General features: G+C 43.4%; 1 protein-coding gene across 41 annotated transcripts in view; it reads left to right on the forward strand.

Annotated features, from left to right (window-relative positions):
* Positions 1-20,341, forward strand: part of SRGN (serglycin) — a 62,346-nt gene that overhangs the window by 21,333 nt on the left and 20,672 nt on the right. For 3 of the 41 annotated variants that reach the window (XM_069571923.1, XM_069571931.1, XM_069571944.1), the window contains exon 1: positions 796-943. The exons of 36 other annotated variants lie outside the window; for them this stretch is intronic. The gene's annotated coding sequence lies outside the window, so the exon portion shown is untranslated. Of the gene's footprint in view, positions 1-614; positions 944-20,341 lie in introns of those variants that run through there. 2 more of the 41 variants (XM_069571918.1, XM_069571946.1) reach the window with 2 other exon arrangements.

Below are 20,341 nucleotides of genomic sequence, written 5' to 3' on the forward strand. Positions count from 1 at the left end.
GTCTGGCAGTTCCTCACAAAGTTCAACATAGAGTTAGTGTATGACATAGCAAGTCTACTTCTGTGTTTATGCCCAAGAGAACTGTAAATACAGTTCATGTCTACACAACAATTTGTACATGAATACTCATAGCAGCATTACCATATTGGTGTCAAAATGTGGAAACTCAGATGTCCAACATTTGGATAAAGTATGGCCTCTGTTTCTTCTGCTTCCATTCTTTTACAAGACACTGTCATCTCGTGTCTGAACTACTGCAGTTCCCTCTTAATTGTTTCAATCATTCCAGAAATATTTACTGAACACCTACTAGGTTGGTTTTTCCTTCTTTCTTTCTTTTGACCACACTGAGCAGCTTGTGGTATCATGAGATCTTAAGATCCTAAGATCCCACCAGGGACTGAACCCAGGACTTTGGCAGTGAAAGCTCAGAGTCCTAACCACTGGCCCACATGGAATTCTGCTGAATACCTACTTGTGTTGCAGTGTTCAGGTACTGGGGATCAGCAGTGAATAAAACATACAAAAATCCCTCCCCTAAAGCAGCTGACATTTCAGCAGAGACAGACAATAAACAAGTGAATATACAAATCATTTGACTGATAGAAAGTGGTAAGTACTCTGGAGATAAATAAAACGGATGGATATGGGGAGTAGTGGGTTGAAGAGTTAGAGTTTTAAATTTGGAGGTGGGCAAGGCCGAAATCAAGAGGATATCATCTGAGCAAAGACTGACAAAGAGAGAGTGAGCCATGCAGCTATCTGGGGGAAAGTGTCTAGGCAGGGGGAACAGCCAGTGTGAAGGACTCACTAATAGTAGCCTGCAGCGGATGGAAGGCAGAGGCCAGCAGTGCAGATGGAAGGCAGAGGCCAGCAGTGAGGATGGAAGGCAGAGGCCAGCAGTGCGGCTGGGGGAAGGAAAGGAAGCAATGAGTTCAAAGAGGTAAATGGGGGAGGGGGGACACCATGGTCTGAAAGGCGTCCATCCTTTCCTCTCCGTAAAACCTTCCAGTGGATTCTAGCTCCTCGGCTCTAAGACTTTCAGACCCCAGTACCCCCTCACTGCTTTGCCAAGTTCTTTCCCATCTCAGGATCTTTTCCCTTGCTGTTCCCTCTGCCTTGAAAGCCCTTCCCCCCATCTTCTCCTGGCTGGTTTGTTCTTACCATTCAGGTCTAAGCTCAAACATCACTTTTTCTGTGGACCCCATGTAAAGTACTCCTCCCCACACAAACACATCCTTTATCCATTCTTGGTTTTATTCTCTTCTTGCTTCCTGATAACCTAAAATGATCTTGTTTTACATGTGAGTTGTCTGTTTTTTGCTCCAGAAAGGACACTCATGAGGTCAGGGTCTTCCTCAGAAGACCCTTGGTATCCCTACGGCCTTCCTCAATAGTTATTTACTGAATGGATGGGACATTTGATGACATCCTCCTGGAAATTCCTCTGATTAAAGGGGTGGCCTCAGAGTGTCACCATAGGCCTGACGCTTTCCTGAGGGGTTTATTACTGTCCTATCCAGACAGTCTTTGTCCTTGGGAAAGACTGATTGTTCCTCAGGTGGGGCCAGCATTCTTTCCCTCCTATCTCTCTTAAGAACTGTGTTCTGGGGCTTCCCTGGTGGCTCAGAGGTTAAAGTGTCTGCCTGCAATGCAGGAGACCTGGGTTCCATCCCTGGGCCAGGAAGATCCCCTGGAGAAGGAAATGGCAACCCACTCCAGTATTCTTGCCTGGAGAATCCCATGGACAGAGGAGCCTGGTGGGCTACAGTCCATGGGGTCGAAAAAAAAAAAAAAAAGAACTGTGTTTTGTATCTTCCACATTCTGTGCTGTGCTTAGTTGCTCTGTTGTGTCTGACTCGTTGCTACCCCATAGACGGTCCCAACCCAGGGACCGAACACAGGTCTCCCGCATTGCAGGTGGATTCTTTACCAGCTGAGCTACCAGGGAAGCAGGAAGCTTCCACCTTCTATTCATCTTCAAACACTTCCAAAGTCATGCATGCTTTCCTCTTTCCAATCTCATTTTAGGTGGCTTGCTCTCTAAGAACTAGGGGACTTCTGAAATCGCTGATGTGTGAGATTTGAGACTGTATGGCCAAGAGAGTCTAGAGAATTCATATTACAGACGGGGAAACTGAGGTCTACAGTAGGGAAAGAATATGTCTAAGAGAAGTGATGGAAGAGTTCAGGTAGAAAACATCAGAATAGAAGGTTTAACTCTAAAATCCCTAAAATCATGTGAATAGTTTTATGGTTACAGTTGTTTTTCCAGAAAAGAGTGTTCATCAGTTGTCTTAAGGGGTTCCTGTAGTGGCCTTAGGAGTTTACATCAAGAGCATGGACTCCTTCAAGAAAATTCTAACTGGACCCCTTGCGCTGTCATGACACCATCCTACTAAGTACAGAGCAGGGCCAGCTCACAGTCCATGACCCAAAACCATCTATTGAATGCTTGAATGGATAAGGAGTAAAATAGATTAATGGAGTGATAAGTGAAACTACCCTCTCCATTTAATCCCAGTGCTCTTTTTACCAAGTCACAAATGTAAGAATTCAATCTGAGTCCAAAAAGGTCTGAGGTCCTTGGATCCCTGCCCCTCCAGGATGGTCTCTGGGATGGCTGCAGGTGTGTGCTTTCAGAGGTGGGCAGACCTTGAGAAGCAATCTCTGACCCTCCCTTGGGGCAGGCTGTCAGGTGACCTGAAGGTGCTCCTATTGTATGCAAAAGACTTAAACTCTCCCTGTCTGACTTTGCCTGCAACTAGAAACACAACCTCAGGCTCAGCTCTGGCCCTTGGCAGTGCAGCTCTGGCAGGGACAAAGACAGGGACTGGAGCCAGAGGAGGTGAATGTCTTAGAGCTCAAACTCTCCTGCCTTTCCTGGGCACTAATTAGTGATTCTTCTAGGGGTGGTTGGGTTGGGACACAATAAGTCTTGTTAAAAGAAAATCACCAGCCAGGTTCTTGTGTTTTAGAACTCAGTCATGTTGGCTTAGAAATACTCGGACCAAGAGTTTGGGATCAGCTGAGAAGGTGGGTAATGCTGGGGGCTGCTCACTTGGAGACGATTGTCGCTGCCCTGAATCTAAGGACAGGTTGACTCATGGTCTCTAAGACCTTCCTGCAGCTGCTGTTCTGAGACAAACAGCAGCTATTGGGAAAGAGCAAAAGCCCTGGAGTCTGGAGACTTTGATCTGAGCTTGACTACTTAGACGCTGAATAAGTCCAGTCTTTGGAGACACATATGGGTTTAGACTCTGGCTCTCTCTTTGCCAGCATATGATGGGCAAGTTGCTTCTTTTCTGAATCTCAGTATCCTCATCTACAAGAGGAGAACCCTGGTAAAATTTGAACCCCACCATCCTGTAAGCTTCTTTCTTGGTATTTGAGGACACACTCAGGAAGAGGAAACATCTCCTGGTCCGTTGGATTGCCCTGGGGCCGAGAGTGCTCTCAACTGCTCTTAGATCAGGCAGGACTCTTTCCCTGTTTAATGTCGAGTCTCCCACCTTGCTTGGGGCCTGGGAAAGTGACAAGCTTACTTTGAGGAACATCCCCTCCTCCTTCTGTCTCATTTTCTTCCCTTTCCCATTGTTCCCCACAGCATTATTATTATTATTATTATTATTTTGGCTACACTGCACAGGTTATGGGATTGTAGTTCCCCCACCAGAGATCAAACCCTTGACCCCTGCAGTGGAAGAGCAGTGTCCTAACCACTGGATCACCAGTGAAGTCCCTTCCCAGCATTTTTTGAGGACGTTATTTACCAAATCTTTTTAGACAAGAAGGTGAAAAGGAGTTCTGTGTCACTCCTTTTAATGGCTTCTCCAACCTCCTTGGTAACCCCAGGGAACAAAGGTAACAATTCCAGAGTAATGGGCAAGCTTGTGGCAGAGCAGGAAGTAGCTCTACATCTCATGCTTGGATTCCAGAAATATGGCTTGAGATTGATGATTGAGCAAATTAGCAATCACGGAAGCCACAGAACTCCCTTCTCACCTACCCTCTTGAAGTTGGGTGCAGGCCTGGAGTGAGGGGAATTGCAGGAGAGATACAATGATACCAGAGTACGTTTCTAATACTCTACTTATTTCAGAGAAAGTTTTCTGGTATTTTAAATCTCCCAGGTGATCGAAATATACAGCAACGTTTGAGAACTAGAAGTAAGGGAGCTAACAAAACCACCTGATTGACATAAACAATGGGTAATATATGGAGGTGGACAGTGGGGTCAACAGTGGATCAAGGAGCCAAGGAACCTGGCCCTAATCTCCCCAGCTGGCTCAGTTCCTGACTGGCATGAGGAGGGGCCTGGGCGCAAACTTTGGTTAACATCAGAATCACTGGGGAGCTTATGAAAAAGAGTATAGTCTCCTAAGGCCTAATTCAGAAGGTCTGAGCCTGGTTCTGAAATCGTGTTGATTACCCCTGCCAAATTCCTTAGATGATTCCAATGTGCAGCCAAGTTTGGAAACAACTAGCTTTAGCTAGCGTGCACCACAAACAATAACACCACAATAAATAACAATTGTTGGGCCCACCACCTGAGTTTCTGATTCTGTAGATTTGGAATGAAAGTGTCAGTTGCTCAGTCATGTTTGACTCTTTGCAACCCCATGGACTGTAGCCTGCCAGGCTCCTCTGTCCATGGGATTCTCCAAGCAAGAACACTGGAGTGGGTAGTCATTCCCTTCTCCAAGCTATCTTTCCAATCCAGGCATTGAGCCTGGGTCTCCTGCACTGCAGACAGGTTCTTTAGCATCTAAGCCACCAGGGAGATTTGGAAGAGGGCCCCAGAATTCACATTTCTAACAGGTTCCCAGTTGATGCTGATTTTGCTGGTCTGAACCACACTTACCACACACCAGACAAGGAGAGTCAACCTTGGTGGAGTTCTTACAACTCTTGATGCAGAGGCTGTACCAATTAAATGCATCTATAGGTTTAGACCAGGCATCAGGATTTTCCTTCCAACAATGCACTATGGAAATTTTCAAACAGATAGTAAAATTGAAAGAACTTTGCAGTGAACAGCCATATACTCACCGCCTAGACTCCACCATGGCCATCTGACTCTGCTTCCTTAATCACACATCTTTCCATCTACCCCACGCCCTTAACACAAGGGTTTCTTAATGCTCGCTACTCGATTTCAGCTGAGTTTGAGGATCAGGTGCTAGTTATTTCTGGGTTTTTTCTCTTTCTGGCTATGGTCTGCAGAATCTCTGCCAAGAAAATAGACATGCATTTATTTAGCACCTACTGAATATCATTGGAGATACGTTTCCCTTGGGCTGAGTCTGGTGGGAGAATTCATTTTCTGAAATCTTTCAAAGCCAGAGAGAGATCCAGACCGAAAAAGCTAGTGAACTTAGTATGTGGCCCTCTACTGGTGAGGAAGGTCCCACTGTTGTCCCATCACCAGGACCTGACTGGATCTGGATGTGACTTGCCTTGGGTCTCCTCTAGTGAAGACTGGGATGGGATGAAGCTTCCAGAGAGGGCTCGTTAGTCACTGATTACAGAGTACTGACCAAGCTGTCATTGTGAGATCTATGCCTACCCCCAAGCTCAAGGCTTTGTAGGGGCAAGTAAACTCCCTTCCTGGAGAAGGAAATGGCAATCCACTCCAGTATTCTTGCCTTGAAAATTTCATGGACAGAGGAGCCTGGTGGGTTACAGTCCACGGGGTCACAAAGGGTCAGCCAGGACTGAGCAACTGAGCACCAACTCCCTTCACAATGAGTGATAAGTGCTCTGCCAAATCCCCCGAGGTTTATCAAATACTGGAGATAGACTTTGGGGCCAGCCTTGGAGGGGAAAATGATAAAGAGTTTCTGCTGTTCAGTAATTCCTAGAAGGGCAGTATCTGACCAGTAACCATTCTTCCTCCCACATCACTGGCCACACAGCTGATCCTGTGGGGCCTTGGAGTCTAAGGAAGAGGGCAAAACCATAGCCCCCAGGTTGTCTGAGGCCTAGAATTTCCAGCTGGGCTGTGTACCTTTAGTGTTTCTTCTACATCAGTCTCTGGTAGTTGGGTTAGGATGGGGGCTGGAGAAGAGGGTTTCACATGAGAGACAATCCTGGTGGGGTAGAATAAGTGAATGTGAGTTCTTTTATTTCTAAAGAAAGAGTAGAGGGACTTCTCTGGTGGTCCAGTGGCTAAGTCTATTCTCCCAGTGCAGGGGGCCTGGGTTCAATCCCTGGTCAGGGAATTAGATTCTACATGCTGCAACTAATTAATTGAAGCACAGCCTGATTGATAATTAATTTAAAGAAGAAAGAGTGAAGGGATTCTCTGGTGGTCAACCCAGTGGTTAGGACTCAGCACTTCCACTGCAGGGGACCCTGGTTTGATTTCTGGTCAGGGAACTAAGATCCTACAAACTGCACAGCGAGGCCCAAAACACCCCACCAACACCCCCGCCCCCAAACAGTGGAAAAGTCAAATAACAAGAAAATCCAAGCCATGCGGCTCCTTTCTCACCCTCTGTTTAGAGTGAGAAGTGGAGAGAAGACAGGAAGGTCCAGAGAGAGGCCAGCCCATGCAGTAGCTCCACCATGCCAGAAATGGGCCTAAATTCTTTCTCCTGTGTGTGGGCAAGGTGTCTGGGATTTCCTGGCTGGCAACAGGGTTAGGGAATTCATTCTGAATTAAAGGTGGGTTTTCCCTCAGTTGCCAATGAAATCAGAAGACTTGCCATTTAGAAATACAACCTCGTGTGGAGGTAGTTTCAAGTCTGCTGGTAACTGAAATTTGGGAGCTGGGACTTCCTCAAACACTTTACTTCAGTCATTCTGAAAATGTAGAATTCTTTTGGGCCCCTTAGACTTCAGTCCCTTTTGCTGGGGCTTTTAGCATGATTCACTTGGTATGTCTTCCAAGGTTTCTTTGCATTTTGCTAAAATGGTTTGCTGGTGTGCTTTGGGACTTTATGTGTCAATGGAACCTTGGGCTCTTAGAGGACGGTGGCTGGTGACTCCTGGGCCCTGAAGCTCTCAGCACAGGACCTGGGTGGAAGAGATGCTCCACAGGCAGTGCTGAGTCCATGAACACTGCACTGTTATCCACAATCCAAGAAAAAAAGTAGAAGTCCAACAACAGGGGAATAGTTTGTAATTATGGCACAGGAACCAGAATAGAGCAGCGTATAGCTTTTGAAAGTGTGAATTATGAAAACTAAGCAGGAATATATAAAAATATAAATGGTGGAAAAGTATTCTCTGGTAAGTAGGTTGTGATTGCTTCTGCTATAGAACATGATGTGTATGCCATAGTTAGGAAATGAAAGGAAGGACAAATGGAAATAGTTGTGCTAAGACAGTTAGATTATGTGCAGTGACTAGTCAAAGTTTTTCTTAAATTTTAATGTTTGCATCATCATTATAATATAAAACCCAGACCTCTGTGGGTGTATTCCTTGGTAGGCATGACCAGGACTCAGGGGGCCAAAGTCCTTTACTTGTCTTGTCCTGGTTAGATGGAACTCCTCCAGGCAGGGTCTGTGTTTTTCATACCTCACCCTCATGGCCCTGTATCTTGCACATAGTAGGTGCTTGATAAACACTTGCTGAACTAGTGGATCAGTGGGCAGCTTATTCCAAAGGTTTGGGTCTGTTTTGAAGGTACCTAGAGGTATTCAGAAAACGAAGATCATGGCATCTGGTCCCATCACTTCATGGGAAATAGATGGGGAAACAGTGTCAGACTTTATTTTCTTTGGCTCCAAAATCACTGCAGATGGTGACTGCAGCCAAGAAATTAGAAGACGCTTACTCCTTGGAAGAAAAGTTATGACCAATCTAGATAGCATATTCAAAAGCAGAGACATTACTTTGCCAACAAAGGTCCATCTAGTCAAGGCTATGGTTTTCCCAGTGGTCATGTATGGATGTGAGAGTTGGACTGTGAAGAAGGCTGAGCACCAGAGAATTGATGCTTTGAACTGTGGTATTGGAGAAGACTTTTGAAAGTCCCTTGGACTGCAAGGAGATCCAACCAGTCCATTCTGAAGGAGATCAGCCCTGAGTGTTCTTTGGAAGGAATGATGCTAAAGCTGAAACTCCAGTACTTTGGCCACCTCATGTGAAGAGTTGACTCATTGGAAAAGACTGTGATCTTGGGAGGGATTGGGGGCAGGGGGAAAAGGGGACGACAGAGGATGAGATGGCTGGATGGCATCACTGACTCGATGGACGTGAGTCTGAGTGAACTCCAGGAGTTGGTGAGGGACAGGGAGGCCTGGCGTGCTGCGATTCATGGGGTCGCAAAGAGTTGGACACGACTGAGCGACTGAACTGAACTGAGAGGTATTTAGATTGGAGGAGGAAAAGACCTGGGAAAAGAATCACTTCTCAGCCACATATCACCCATCAAAGGAAAAGTTTAAGCACTGTCACCTCTTATCTAGGTTGCATGTAAGTTAGTTCTTTAAAGTGGTTTAGTAAAAGCGTAATCAAATGATTTAATTTTTTTAACCTCTAAGGTTATTTTGTGTATGAATAAGATCACAAAAAGGAGGGAAAAACCCCTGTCCACTTGGGACCCATTCCGAGTTCAGAGAACAGTGAGGTAAAAAAGGCTGGCCTTCACGGAGGAGGCACTTCCTAACATCCCCTTTTGGCCCAGGACTCAGAGCTGAGAACTGCAGGTAGACCTTCCTCATGTTCCAGAGGTTGGCCTCTGTGAACCTGGGAGGCAGGCATTCACTGCCATCTTTCCCTTCCTGAGGTCCTGGTGTGTATAGGACCCCCACTCTGCCAGTCTTGTGGGGACCTTTGAGTCAGCACATGGTGGAGGACTTGGTTTGGGGACAAGGAACAAGTAGGGTATTTTTGGTTTGGTTTGACATTTGCTGACTAGTAAAGGTCCTGCCCTGAATAATCCCTCACTAACCACCCTTTGGTTGAAATACCACCATTAATCCATCCTTGAGGGTAGGGTTTTGAGGCTCCTGCTCAGGCACAGATCTGGAAATGGAACCTCTCTGAGACATTTCTCCAATGGAAAGACGACCACTAGGTGACTCAACACTGGAGGAAATTAACCAGTGAATCAAGTTGATGGATGTTGTATCTGGAAGCTATTCTTGATGTGCCCCCAACAAGGGAGGTCCAGAGTATGTTTATCTTTTCCAGAGTCCACCTGGACTACTAATATATCCAGCCAGTTGTTCACTCAACGAAGAAGACCCTGAAAGACGAATCAATCCAGTTCAGTCACTCAGTTGTGTCGAACTCTTTGTGACCCCGTGAACTGCAGCATGCCAGGATTCCCTGTATATCACCAACTTCCAGAGCTTGTTCAAACTCACCATCGAGTTAGTGATGCCATCCAACCATCTCCTCCTGTATAGCCCCCTTCTCCTCCTGCCTTCCATCTTTCCTAGCATCAGGGTCTTTGCCAATGAGTCTGTTCTTTGCATCAATGGCCAAAGTATTGGAGCTTCAGCTTCAGCATCAGTCTTTCCAGTGATTATTCAGGACTGATTTCCTTTAGGATTGACTGGTTTGATCTCCTTCCTGTACAAGGGACTCTCAAGAGTCTTCTCCAACACCACAGTTCAGAGGCATCAACTCTTTGGTTCTCAGCTTTCTTTATGATCCAGCTCTCACATTCATACATGACTACGGGAAAAACCATAGCTTTGACTAGATGGAACTTTGTCAGTAATGTCTCTGCTTTTTAATATGCTGTCTAGGTTGGTTATAGCTTTTCTTCCAAGGAGCAAGCATCTTTTAATTTCATGGCTGCAGCCACCATGTACAGTGATTTTGGAGCACAGGAAAATCAAGTCTGCCCAACACAGTAAATGGCTGACTTCTTACCCATTGTTTTCCAAGCAGTATACTAAGTCCCCTGTACATGATATTCTCAATCTTCCCAACAGCCCTGTGAGGTGGATAATATCACTACTTTACATGAAAAAACCAAGGCTCAGAGATGTGGTTTGTCCAGTATTATGCAGCCAAATATTGTAGTGCTAATTGACAGTTAACAACCATTGAGCACTTACTACTAGAGGGCTTCCTGCTTCAACTCACTTAATTCTCATAACGTCCTTGTGAAGGAAGTAGTATTGTCTCATTTTCAACAAGTGCGGAAACTGGAGTACATGCAAGTTAAAGGCTCGCCAAGGCATTCAGCTAGCAGATGTCAGAGCAGGGAAGTGAACATAGGCAGCTTGGTTCAACCATGCTCTGAACCCTCATGCTGTATACAGTATGCACTGGATCCAGCTGTGTCTGGTCTACAAAAATATCCTGAGAACCTCGTCTCTGCTGGCTACCCATATAGAACCAGTCCCTGCCCTTACCAGCTTCCATGCTGGTGTCATGACAGGCCAGGGTCGGGAAAGGGTTGGAATAGCCAGGAAAATGGCATCCAGGGGACACTGGACCTAAGCAGAAGCAGGACCCTGCCTCCCATCTCCTTTTGCCTGCAGAAGTCATAAAGGGGTGACACTAACCTCATCCCCTGTGGCTACTCTGAGATAGTAACTATCCTCTTTAGGAGATTGAAACAAGGTTGGAGGTCTCTAGGGCCTGCTTATCTCCAGGGCTTGGACCTCTGTGGGGTCTTGTCTCACACGCCCATTGTTAGGTTTTCCCTATCTCTGCTTCACATACACACAGCAGAAGAGGAGATGCTGTAGATGGATCCTATCAGAGAAGCTCCTTCTAAGGAAACTTTGAGGCCAGGATTAAGAGGCCTTAAATAGAAATTTCTGCTAGGGAGAAATTGTGCTTGACTGGGTGGCTCTGCCTTTGGAAGGTCTGGTGGGGTGTGACTTGATCTGATTTGTGTTATAACAAGCTGGCTCTGGCCACTGGGTGGTAGTAAGATTAGTGGGGCCTGTTTCTGGGCTCTCCTCTAGGGTCAGCCCTTTGGGAGCCCACCTCAGCCTCGACTCTGGAGGCCTGCCCTGTGTTGGGGAGGTCCCCTCTGCTCTATACTTTTGGACCTCGGCCTCAGCTGATCAAATTCTACCCTCAGCTTCCTCACTAGTGCCATCCTCAGTGGACTGTGACAGGATTAAACTGTCATATCAACTGTCACAGTTGATATGTGAAAAGTGTTTAGAACAAAGCCTGCTCATCTTTTACAAGGGTGATGATTATTGTAATTATATGTGGCCACATAAACAGAGATGGACAGATGCCTCAGTCCATCCTGGCTCTTTCCCTTTACCAGCCAGCTTGAGCTGGTCAGGTCAACCTGGCAGAGTTGTGTGGAGATCAGATTTCACACCCACACCCTACCTGGCACCTAGTAGTCTCCTTCTCACCCAAGATTTTAGAAAACAAGTTAACAATTTCTCAGGAAGCTTTTTCAAAAAAATTTTTTTAATAATTTATTTATTATAATTGGAGGCTAATTACCTTGCAACATTGTGGTGGTTTTTGCCACACATTGATATGAATCAGCCATGGGTATACATGTGTCCCCCTGTCCCCAACCCCTCCCCCACCTCCCTCTCCATTCCATCCCTCTGGATTGTCCCAGTGCACCGGCTTTGAGTGCCCTGTTTCATGCATTGAACTTGGACTGTTCATCTATTTCACATATGGTAATATTCATGTTTCAGTGCTATTCACTCAAATCATCCCACCTTTGCCTTCTCCCACAGAGTCCAAAAGTCTTCTTTATATCTCTGTCTCTTTTGCTGTCTCACATATAGGGTTGTCGTTACCATCTTTCTAAATTACATATATATACATTAATATACTGTATTGGTGCTTTTCTTTCTGACTTACTTCACTCTGTGTAATAGGCTCCAGTTTCATCCACCTCATTAGAACTGACACAAATGTGTTCCTTGTAATAGCTGAGTAATATTCCATTGGGTATATATACCACAACTTTCCTATCCATTTGTCTGCCGATGGACATCTAGGTTGCTTCCATGTCCTAGCTATTGTAAACAGTGCTATGATGAACATTGGGGTACCTGTGTCTCTTTCAATTCTGGTTTCCTCGGTGTGTATGCCCAGAAGTGGGACTGCTGGGTTGTATGGCAGTTCTATTTCCAGTTTTTTAAGGAATCTCCACACTGTTCTCCATGGTGGCCGTACTAGTTTGCATTCCCACCAACAGTGTAAGAGGATTCCCTTTTCTCTACACCCTCTCCAGCATTTATTGCTTGTAAACTTTTTGATAGCAGCTATTCTGACTGGCATGAGATGGTACCTCATTGTGGTTTTGATTTGCATTTCTCTGATAATGAGGGATGTTGAGCATCTTTTCATGTGTTTGTTAGCCATCTGTATGTCTTCTTTGGAGAAATGTCGGTTTAGTTCTTTGGCTCATTTTTTGATTGGGTCATTTATTTTTCTGGTATTGAGCTGCATTACCTGCTTATATATTTTTGAGATCAATTATTTGTCAGTTGCTTCATTTGCTATTATTTTCTCCCATTCTGAAGGCTGTATTTTCACCTTGCTTATAGTTTCCTTCATTGCCAAAAGCTTTTAAGTTTAATTAGGTCCCATTTGTTTCAGTTCAGTTCAGTTCAGTTGCTCAGTCGTGTCCGACTCTTTGCCACCCCGTGAACCATAGCACACCAGGCCTCCCTGTCCATCACCAACTCCTGGACTTCACTCAGACTCAGAGAGTGTTCTGCCTATGTTTTCCTCTAGGAGTTTTATAGTTTCTGGTCTTAAATTTAGATCTTTAATCCATTTTGAGTTTATTTTTGTGTATGGTGTTAGAAAGTGTTCTAGTTTCATTCTTTTGTAGGTGATTGACCAGTTTTCCCAGAACCACTTGTTAAAGAGGTTGTCTTTTCTCCATTGTACATTTTTTGTCTCCTTTGTCAAAGATAAGGTGTCCATAGGTACATGCATTTATCTCTGGGCTTTCTGTTTTTTTCCATTGATCTATATTTCTTTCTTTGTGCCAGTAGCATACTGTCTTGATGACCATAGCTTTGTAGTATAGTCTGAAGTCAGGCAGGTTGATTCCTCCAGTTCCATTCTTCTTTCTCAAGATTTTATTATGTTTCCATACAAATTGTGAAATTATTTGTTCTAGTTCTGTGAAAAATACCATTGTAGCTTGATAGGGTTGAATCTAGAGATAGTATACTTTTGGTAGTATACTCATTTTCACTATATTGATTCTTCTGATCCATGAACATGTATATTTCTCCATCTATTTGTGTCATCTATGATTTCTTTCATCAGTGTTTTATAGTTTTCTGTATATAAGTCTTTTGTTTCTTTAGGTAAATTTATTCCTAAGTATTTTACTCTTTTCATTGCAATGGTGAATGAGATTGTCAGGAAGCCTTTGTTCCTGCTTTTTTACCTTCTAGAATTCCCAATTGTCCACCCTCTCATGGCCTCCAACCCCCAAGTTTACCACCCTCCAGTTCCCAGATGTAGTGTGTCTCCCTGCAGCTTCTGTCTCCATTAAGATTGCCCTGTGGCCCCTATTCCAGTTTTCCACCTCTACCTTTAAGGACTACTAACTTCACCATGCCCATATGGTAAGAGAGCCTGTTTACTGGGCACTTGTTTACTGGGCACTGACTGAGGGCCTGCCTGATTTTGTTCCTTATTGCAAGGTGCCAGATCTTCACAGGAAGGTGAATGCACTTGTCTGATACTTGGAGGTTGATGCAATTATCACCCCATTTAAAAGGTAGAAAAACTGAGGCATAACTTGTTAAACAACTTGCCCAACATCATAGCTAGGATGTGTCAGGTTTAAACCCAAGCAGTCTCAGTCTAAGCCTCAGCTCCCAACCACACCATTTTCTTGCCACAATATGACCCTAATGTTTAGAATCCAGAATTGGGGAAAGGAACATCAACTTTGTCCTATGAATGTAAGAATTTTACTTGTTTGCCTTTTTAAAAATGTTCTCTCTTTCTTTCTGGCTGCCTTGCACAGCATGTGGGATCTTAGTTCCCCAGCCAGAGATTGAACCTGTGCCCTCTGCAGTGGAAGGGCACAGTCTTAACTGCTGGCCTGCCAGGAAGGTCCTTACTTTTTTTTAAATCAGAAGTGTTTTACTCCAGAATTAGGCATCTCAAATTTCCCCTGATTCTATTCTGCTGATATTTCATTTCCTTCTAAGGCAAGTATTCTCTAAATCTCATTTGAATGCTCTTATAGTCAGAAATGGGCATTTTTCTCTTGCTCTGTCACCTGTAGGAATGGAAAATTGCCCATCAGCATGTTCTTTATCATGCTTGAAAATAGTCTTATGATGTCTCAAAATCTCTCTGAGGAAGAAGGGCTTGGCTTCTTTCCACTGGCCCAGTTTCCTGTCCCCTGCCCTGAGAACAGTGTTTGGAGTTTACAGGCTCTCTCCTTCCACTGGTTACGTGCTAGACAATGAGGGTCCCACCCAGAGAGCACATGAGGTCTTCAGAGTTTTGTTTTAGCTTGATTTGTTATTTTCATATTCCAGACAGAAAATAAAAGTGAAAAAAAAAAAAGTTATCCATAAGACCTTCTCTCCTGACATTTTTAGGCAGATTAGAATGTACACTGATCACAAGGGCTTGCCTATGCGCCGGGCACTGCACTTTTGGGCCTGTGGCAGGGACACAGACCTTGCCTTGAAGTTCTTACTGGCTGAACTGGTGAGCATCAAGAACAGCTTTGAACAATTTCCATTTCACCCAGTGTTCACTGAGCACCTACTGTGACCACGGGTTCTTCTGCACCCTTGGGGAACATCAATGAACAAAAACCTCTGTTCTCATGGAGCTTATATTTTAGAGGAGAAGGAAGACAATTAGTTGATAAATGCTATAGAAAACAAGAAAAGGAAGGGGGCTGGGAGGCTGCAGTATTGGATAGGAAGTACAAGAGCATCATCTATCTCTTTGTGACCCCATGGACTGTAGTCCATCAGGTTCCTCTATCGAGGGATTTTCCAGCAAGAATACTGGGGTGGATTGCCATTTCCTACTCCAGGGGATCTTCCTGACCCACGGATCAAGCCCTCATCTCCTGCATTGCAGAAAGATTCTTTATCGCTGATCCACCAAGGATTCCCGGCTTCCCCGCTGGCTCAGAGTGAAGAATCTTCCTGTAATGCAGGAGATGAGGGTTCATCCATGGGTCGGGAAGATCCCCTGGAGTAGGAAATTGCAACCCACTCCAGTATTCTTGGGTGTAAAATCCCATGGCCAGAAGAGCCTGGGAACCCCAGTCCATGGGGTCTCAAAGAGTCAGACAAGACTTAGCAACTAAACCACCACCATCATTGGGGAAGCCATTAGATGGGAAACAGGACCCTCTAAAGAAGGTCAGATTTGAGTGAAGACTTGAAAAGCGATTTAGCCTGAGGGTGTCTGGGAATCCAGCATTTCAGGCAGTGGAAATAGCTAAAGTCTCAAAGAAAAAAATCCAACACAAACATCAGGAAGTGGCTACTCAAAAGATAAAGAATCTGAGAAGAGGCCAGGGGAAGGAAGCAGGAGGCTACACATGCCTTTGCTAATTGCTCTGTGGCTGCCCTGCTAGGGGGGATGACTTATCTGACCCAGGGAACCAGGCTCTGCCCGAACCTCTGGCCAAGTGAAATTAGCCTCTATCCAGGCTCTTACACAATAGGCCATGGCTTTGACTGCATCATATGCTCCCTGGGCCTCGGAAACCAGGTCTGTCAAAGAAGATAGGGAACATCTGGCCACTCCCCCCTACCCACCAATCCCCTGAGTGCACTTTTTAATAGTAATAGTAATTACAATAATAGTTACAATAATAATAACAAAGTTACAAATAAGATGGCAATTGCGGCATCTTTCCAGCAAGAGTAAGAAAATTATTCTTATTTTTGAGCCTTTTTAAAAGCAAAACTATCTAACTTCAGTGGTTTCTGAGGAAACCAAAGGCAAGAATATGGTTTTTGGTCAGGAGAGAAAAAAAAAATGAGGTGAAAGAGGCAAAAGGCTTCCTCTCACCAGCATTTAACTGTCATCCCTTTGTGGGAACTGGGCTCTGAGGCCCTCTGGGCTGCTCCCTGAGAATATTTCCTTAGCTGAGCTTCAGAACATTTGCAAGCAGCCAACTGTCAGTTTGGGAAAGTTTGGAAAGTATTATGTAAGGTGAAAAAAACGGTTTCTGACAAATTAAAAACCTGGCAAAACTTCCTAGCCTTCAGGCTGCTGGGTCCAAAAATGCAAAACTGTGTTCTCACAACCTACTAAGTTGCTAAGAGGAGTTTGAGAGCACCATATTTTCAGGTACTTGGTTTTGCCCAACCTCCATGATTCAGAGTCCTGAATCATGGAGCTTTTCCTATCCATGACAGACTGGAGTGTTTGATTTTGTAGTGCCAGGACATAGTTGAGGTGGGCCTGCTGGGGAAAAAAGACTAACAAAGAAAAGTCCCCTCAGAACCTACACCCAGGAAGGAGAGCTTATGTGAAGGGTTGCAGAACAGGTACAAGTCAGCATCTGAAGTCTGACTGCCAAAAGTCAAATCCCATGTGCATTTATACCTCTCTGTGCCTCAGTTTCCTCATCTGTATAATAGGTGTAAAAACGATGCTACTGCACAGTAGTTATGATCATCGAGTGAATTAAACAATGAAATCTAATTGTACATATGTCCTAATGAAAAAGTCACCAGTGGGTGTTTTTTCTTTGGGTTATGTGGATTCCTCCTAATCAATAAGTGTTTTTCATTGAGAAGTACCTATTTAGGGTCATTTTCAGTACAAGCACACTTGCAGGTCATGCATCTCTCTCTGTCTTTTTTTTTTTTTTAATTTTTTCTTATAGAAATACTTACTTTTAATTGAAGTATACTTGATTTATAGTTGTGTTAACTACTGCTGTACAGCAAAATAATTCAGCTAGATATATACATATTGTTTTTTAAAATATTATTTTTCATTGTGGTTTACCACATGATATTGAATATAGTTCTCTGTGCCTCTCTTCTTTCTAGCGAATATGTTTTTAAATCTTTTTGTTTGTTTGTTTTGTTTGTTGTTGTTTTTTGTTTGTTTGTTTGTTTGTTTGTTTTTTAATCTTAAAAGAGCCTCCTTTTCTAAGCCAAAACTGTCTAATAGAAACACAATGCACTCCACAAATGCAGGCCACCATATTTGATTTCAACTTTTCTGGTAGTCACGTTTAAAAAAGTAAAATGAAACAGGTGAAATTAATTTTAATAATACATTTTAACCTAATATATCTAAAATAGCATTTCAACATATAATACAAATACATAGAGAAATTATTAATGAGATTTTATATTCATTTTTTCTTACTATATCTTTGAAATTCAATGTATGCTTTGCAAATACAGAACATCTCAATTGAGACTAGTCACATTTCAAGTACTTAATAGCCACATGTGGCTACCCTGATGGACACTACAGTTCTAAATGACAAGAGGATGGTTCTGGGCAGGGAGCTTGGGTGGGTTAATCATGCTGTGTCCTGACTTTATCCCAATCATTACTATGATAACCATTATGGCCTCTGGGAAGAGGGGGTTTCCTGGTCATATGGAACAAGGAGGTTCCTGATGCAAGCCCTACAAGTCCAACAGTGTGGTTTTGAACAGAGATAGATTGAGCAAGCTCTTGCTTGCCCCTAACGGTCTATCCCTTCCCACTAACCCCATCCTCTGCCTCTGCTTGTCTTGAGGATTAAAATCTAAAATAAGTTTATTAATGGTTATCATCCTCTATTAAAATGCAAATGTTGGGGTAATACCTTCATTGAGTATCACCTAAGACTAAGGCAGTTGAGATAGAGATAAAGATGGGAAGTAGAATGTCTTTTTGGGTTCTGTTTGGAAGCTCTGGGAAGTAGCATGGTAGGAAAGTGAGCAGTGATAGGAAAGCCTTGCAGAGCTAATTCTGCTCTTTAATGAGCCCTTCTAGCACAAGTCACTTAGCTCTAGTGGGAACCTCATTAACCAAAAGGCAGCAGCTATGAGAATGAGAGCAGACACTAACATTCTGAGTACCTTGGGTTTATTTTTTTTTCAGGTGCATAAATCTGAAATTTTAAACTATATCTCTTAAAACAGGAATTTTGCAGACTTGACCTACTCATCCATTCCTAGCAGCCCAGAAGAAGGAGAGACCACCCCTTTGCCCCTGGGGAAATGCTCTTTGATTCCATTCAAGGAGATTTCAGTTTGGTTTTTAGAGTAAGATGTGCTTTGGCAAAGGCTAATGTGATTTTTGTCTTTATCTGTCCCTTTCTTCATTCTGTTGTTTTAGGGTGAATTTGTACATCTTTCCTCCAATTCATTATTTGAAGAAGGTCTCATTTTCCTATTTCCAAGTTCTTGGAAAGAGTGAAAGAGACCTCATTTCCACCCCCATCTTGTTGCTGTTTAGTAGCTAAGTCATGTCCGACTCTTTTGAGACCCCATGGACTGTAACCCTCCAGGTTTCTCTGTCCATGGGATTTCCCAGGCAGGAATACTGGAGTGGGTTGCCATTCCCTTCTCCAGGGGATCTTCCTGACCCAGGGATCTAACCCTGTGTCTCCTGCATTGCAGGCAGATTCTTTACTGCTGAGCCACCAGGGAACCCCCCACTCCCATGAGCTGATAGTATTATTATCTCTGTGGATATTCTAAAATCCAAAAAGAAAATCTTCTTGTTTCGTCTGTGATGATATTGGACTATTTAGCTAACTCACAAATGTTCTTTCCCCTCAGCCTCCCTGACTGCTACTCTCCCTCAGTCTGTGGTATTCTTGGGGCTTCCCAGGTGGCACTAGTGGTATAGAACCTACCTGCCAATGCAGGAGACATAAGAGATCAACATCACCTTGAGGAAAATTACTTTTATCAGGCAATTCCTGAGTGCTAATCTCTGACTCAACATCTTTAGTCTCACTGTGTCTCAAGGGAGGTTATCCAAAGAACGCTTGCCACTAAAAGTGTTGGTTTTTTTTAAGTTAACTTTTGTCAACAACCAAAATATTTTTATTGTGTTTTCCTTGATTACTAAGATGATCCATAATTTTATTCTACAAAATTTGGCATAGTCTATAAAGGATAAAGAAGAAACATTTGTCATCCTACTGTCTAGAAAACACCACTGTTAACTTTTTGGTAAGCAATAGTTATTTGAGCCCATTAGATTCTATACTAGTCAAAACTATATCCCTGGAATAATCAAGGTGTGAAAACAAGACTAGCGCATACAACAAAATAGAAATATCCAATACAGATTTCATTCATTTATCCAGTCATTCATTGTCTTATGGGAAAATATAGAAACATGGTAACCTCTTCTAGAAATTCAGTCTACTTGGGCATGTATGTCATCAAATAAAGGTCATTAAATGCAGAGCATAGTGTTGAGGCCAGAAAAGCAACTATTCCAGCAGTAGATTCTGTCTCTTGGGATGGAGGGCAAGCAGTTTCTTTTCATTCTTTAGTGGGGATTAAAAGTTAAGGTTTCCCATGAGAAAAACCTTTACTATCTCAATGTAGTAACTGTGACCAAATGGTGAAGCTTCTAAAAAGCATTTAACTAAGAGATTTTGTTCATTCTCATGTTTGTAACAAAAACAACCTCCCCACCCCAACTCCTGCAAAAAAGAAAAAAATGAGCCTAGAGTCTAGGAAAAAAATAAGAACCAACTAAAGTGTAGTAACTTTATCGGCAAATGTGGTCAGCCTCGAGAGGATTGAAATCAACAGGCCGTTGAAGATCTGGTTTATGTCCTGTGGTTACAAATTAAGGGGCAAGAATTTCTCTCTTCCATAGTGACCAATAACCTTAAATAAAATTGCAGGTGAGTGAGTGGAACGTCAGTATCTGTGTATTTTGGGAAGTAGGAGTGAGGTTGAGTTGTGAAGCCTAGAAAATATTATCACTCAGTTTGGGAACTTGGATAGTTTGTTAGCTCAGAGCATTCAGGTGGTGAATTGATGGATTGGTGCTAGAACTGACTGGAATCAAGTTAGTTCTGGAGACATGTTAGGTCTGGAGACACTTGTGAGGCCAGGTAATGCCACAGGTTAAGGTGCAAAATAAAAGCCATAAGAGGAAATAAGCAGGACCCCAGTGAGCAAGAAAGTGGTGTATGCGACTTTCAATTACCAAAGGCAGGACATAGCAGAGGTAATCTGGACGGAAGGTGATAAGGGATTTGTACTTTCCTGTAAGTCCCCTTTGACCATCCCTCAGCTGCCCACTTTTCCATAGTAAGCATTTATTAATTTCTAACAAGGAAATATAATTTAATAAGGATATAAAAATAATTTAGAGTAGTATTGATAGACAGTATGTCTTGGGAAAACATAAGACTTAAGTCAAATAAAGACCTCCTTTCTTGATTCATTTTTAAAGGGTCTTATTCCCCCTAGTCTTGTGTCCATTCCCA

This window comes from Ovis canadensis, chromosome 25 (genome assembly GCF_042477335.2).
Source record: "Ovis canadensis isolate MfBH-ARS-UI-01 breed Bighorn chromosome 25, ARS-UI_OviCan_v2, whole genome shotgun sequence".
NCBI classification, from domain to species: Eukaryota; Metazoa; Chordata; class Mammalia; order Artiodactyla; family Bovidae; genus Ovis; species Ovis canadensis.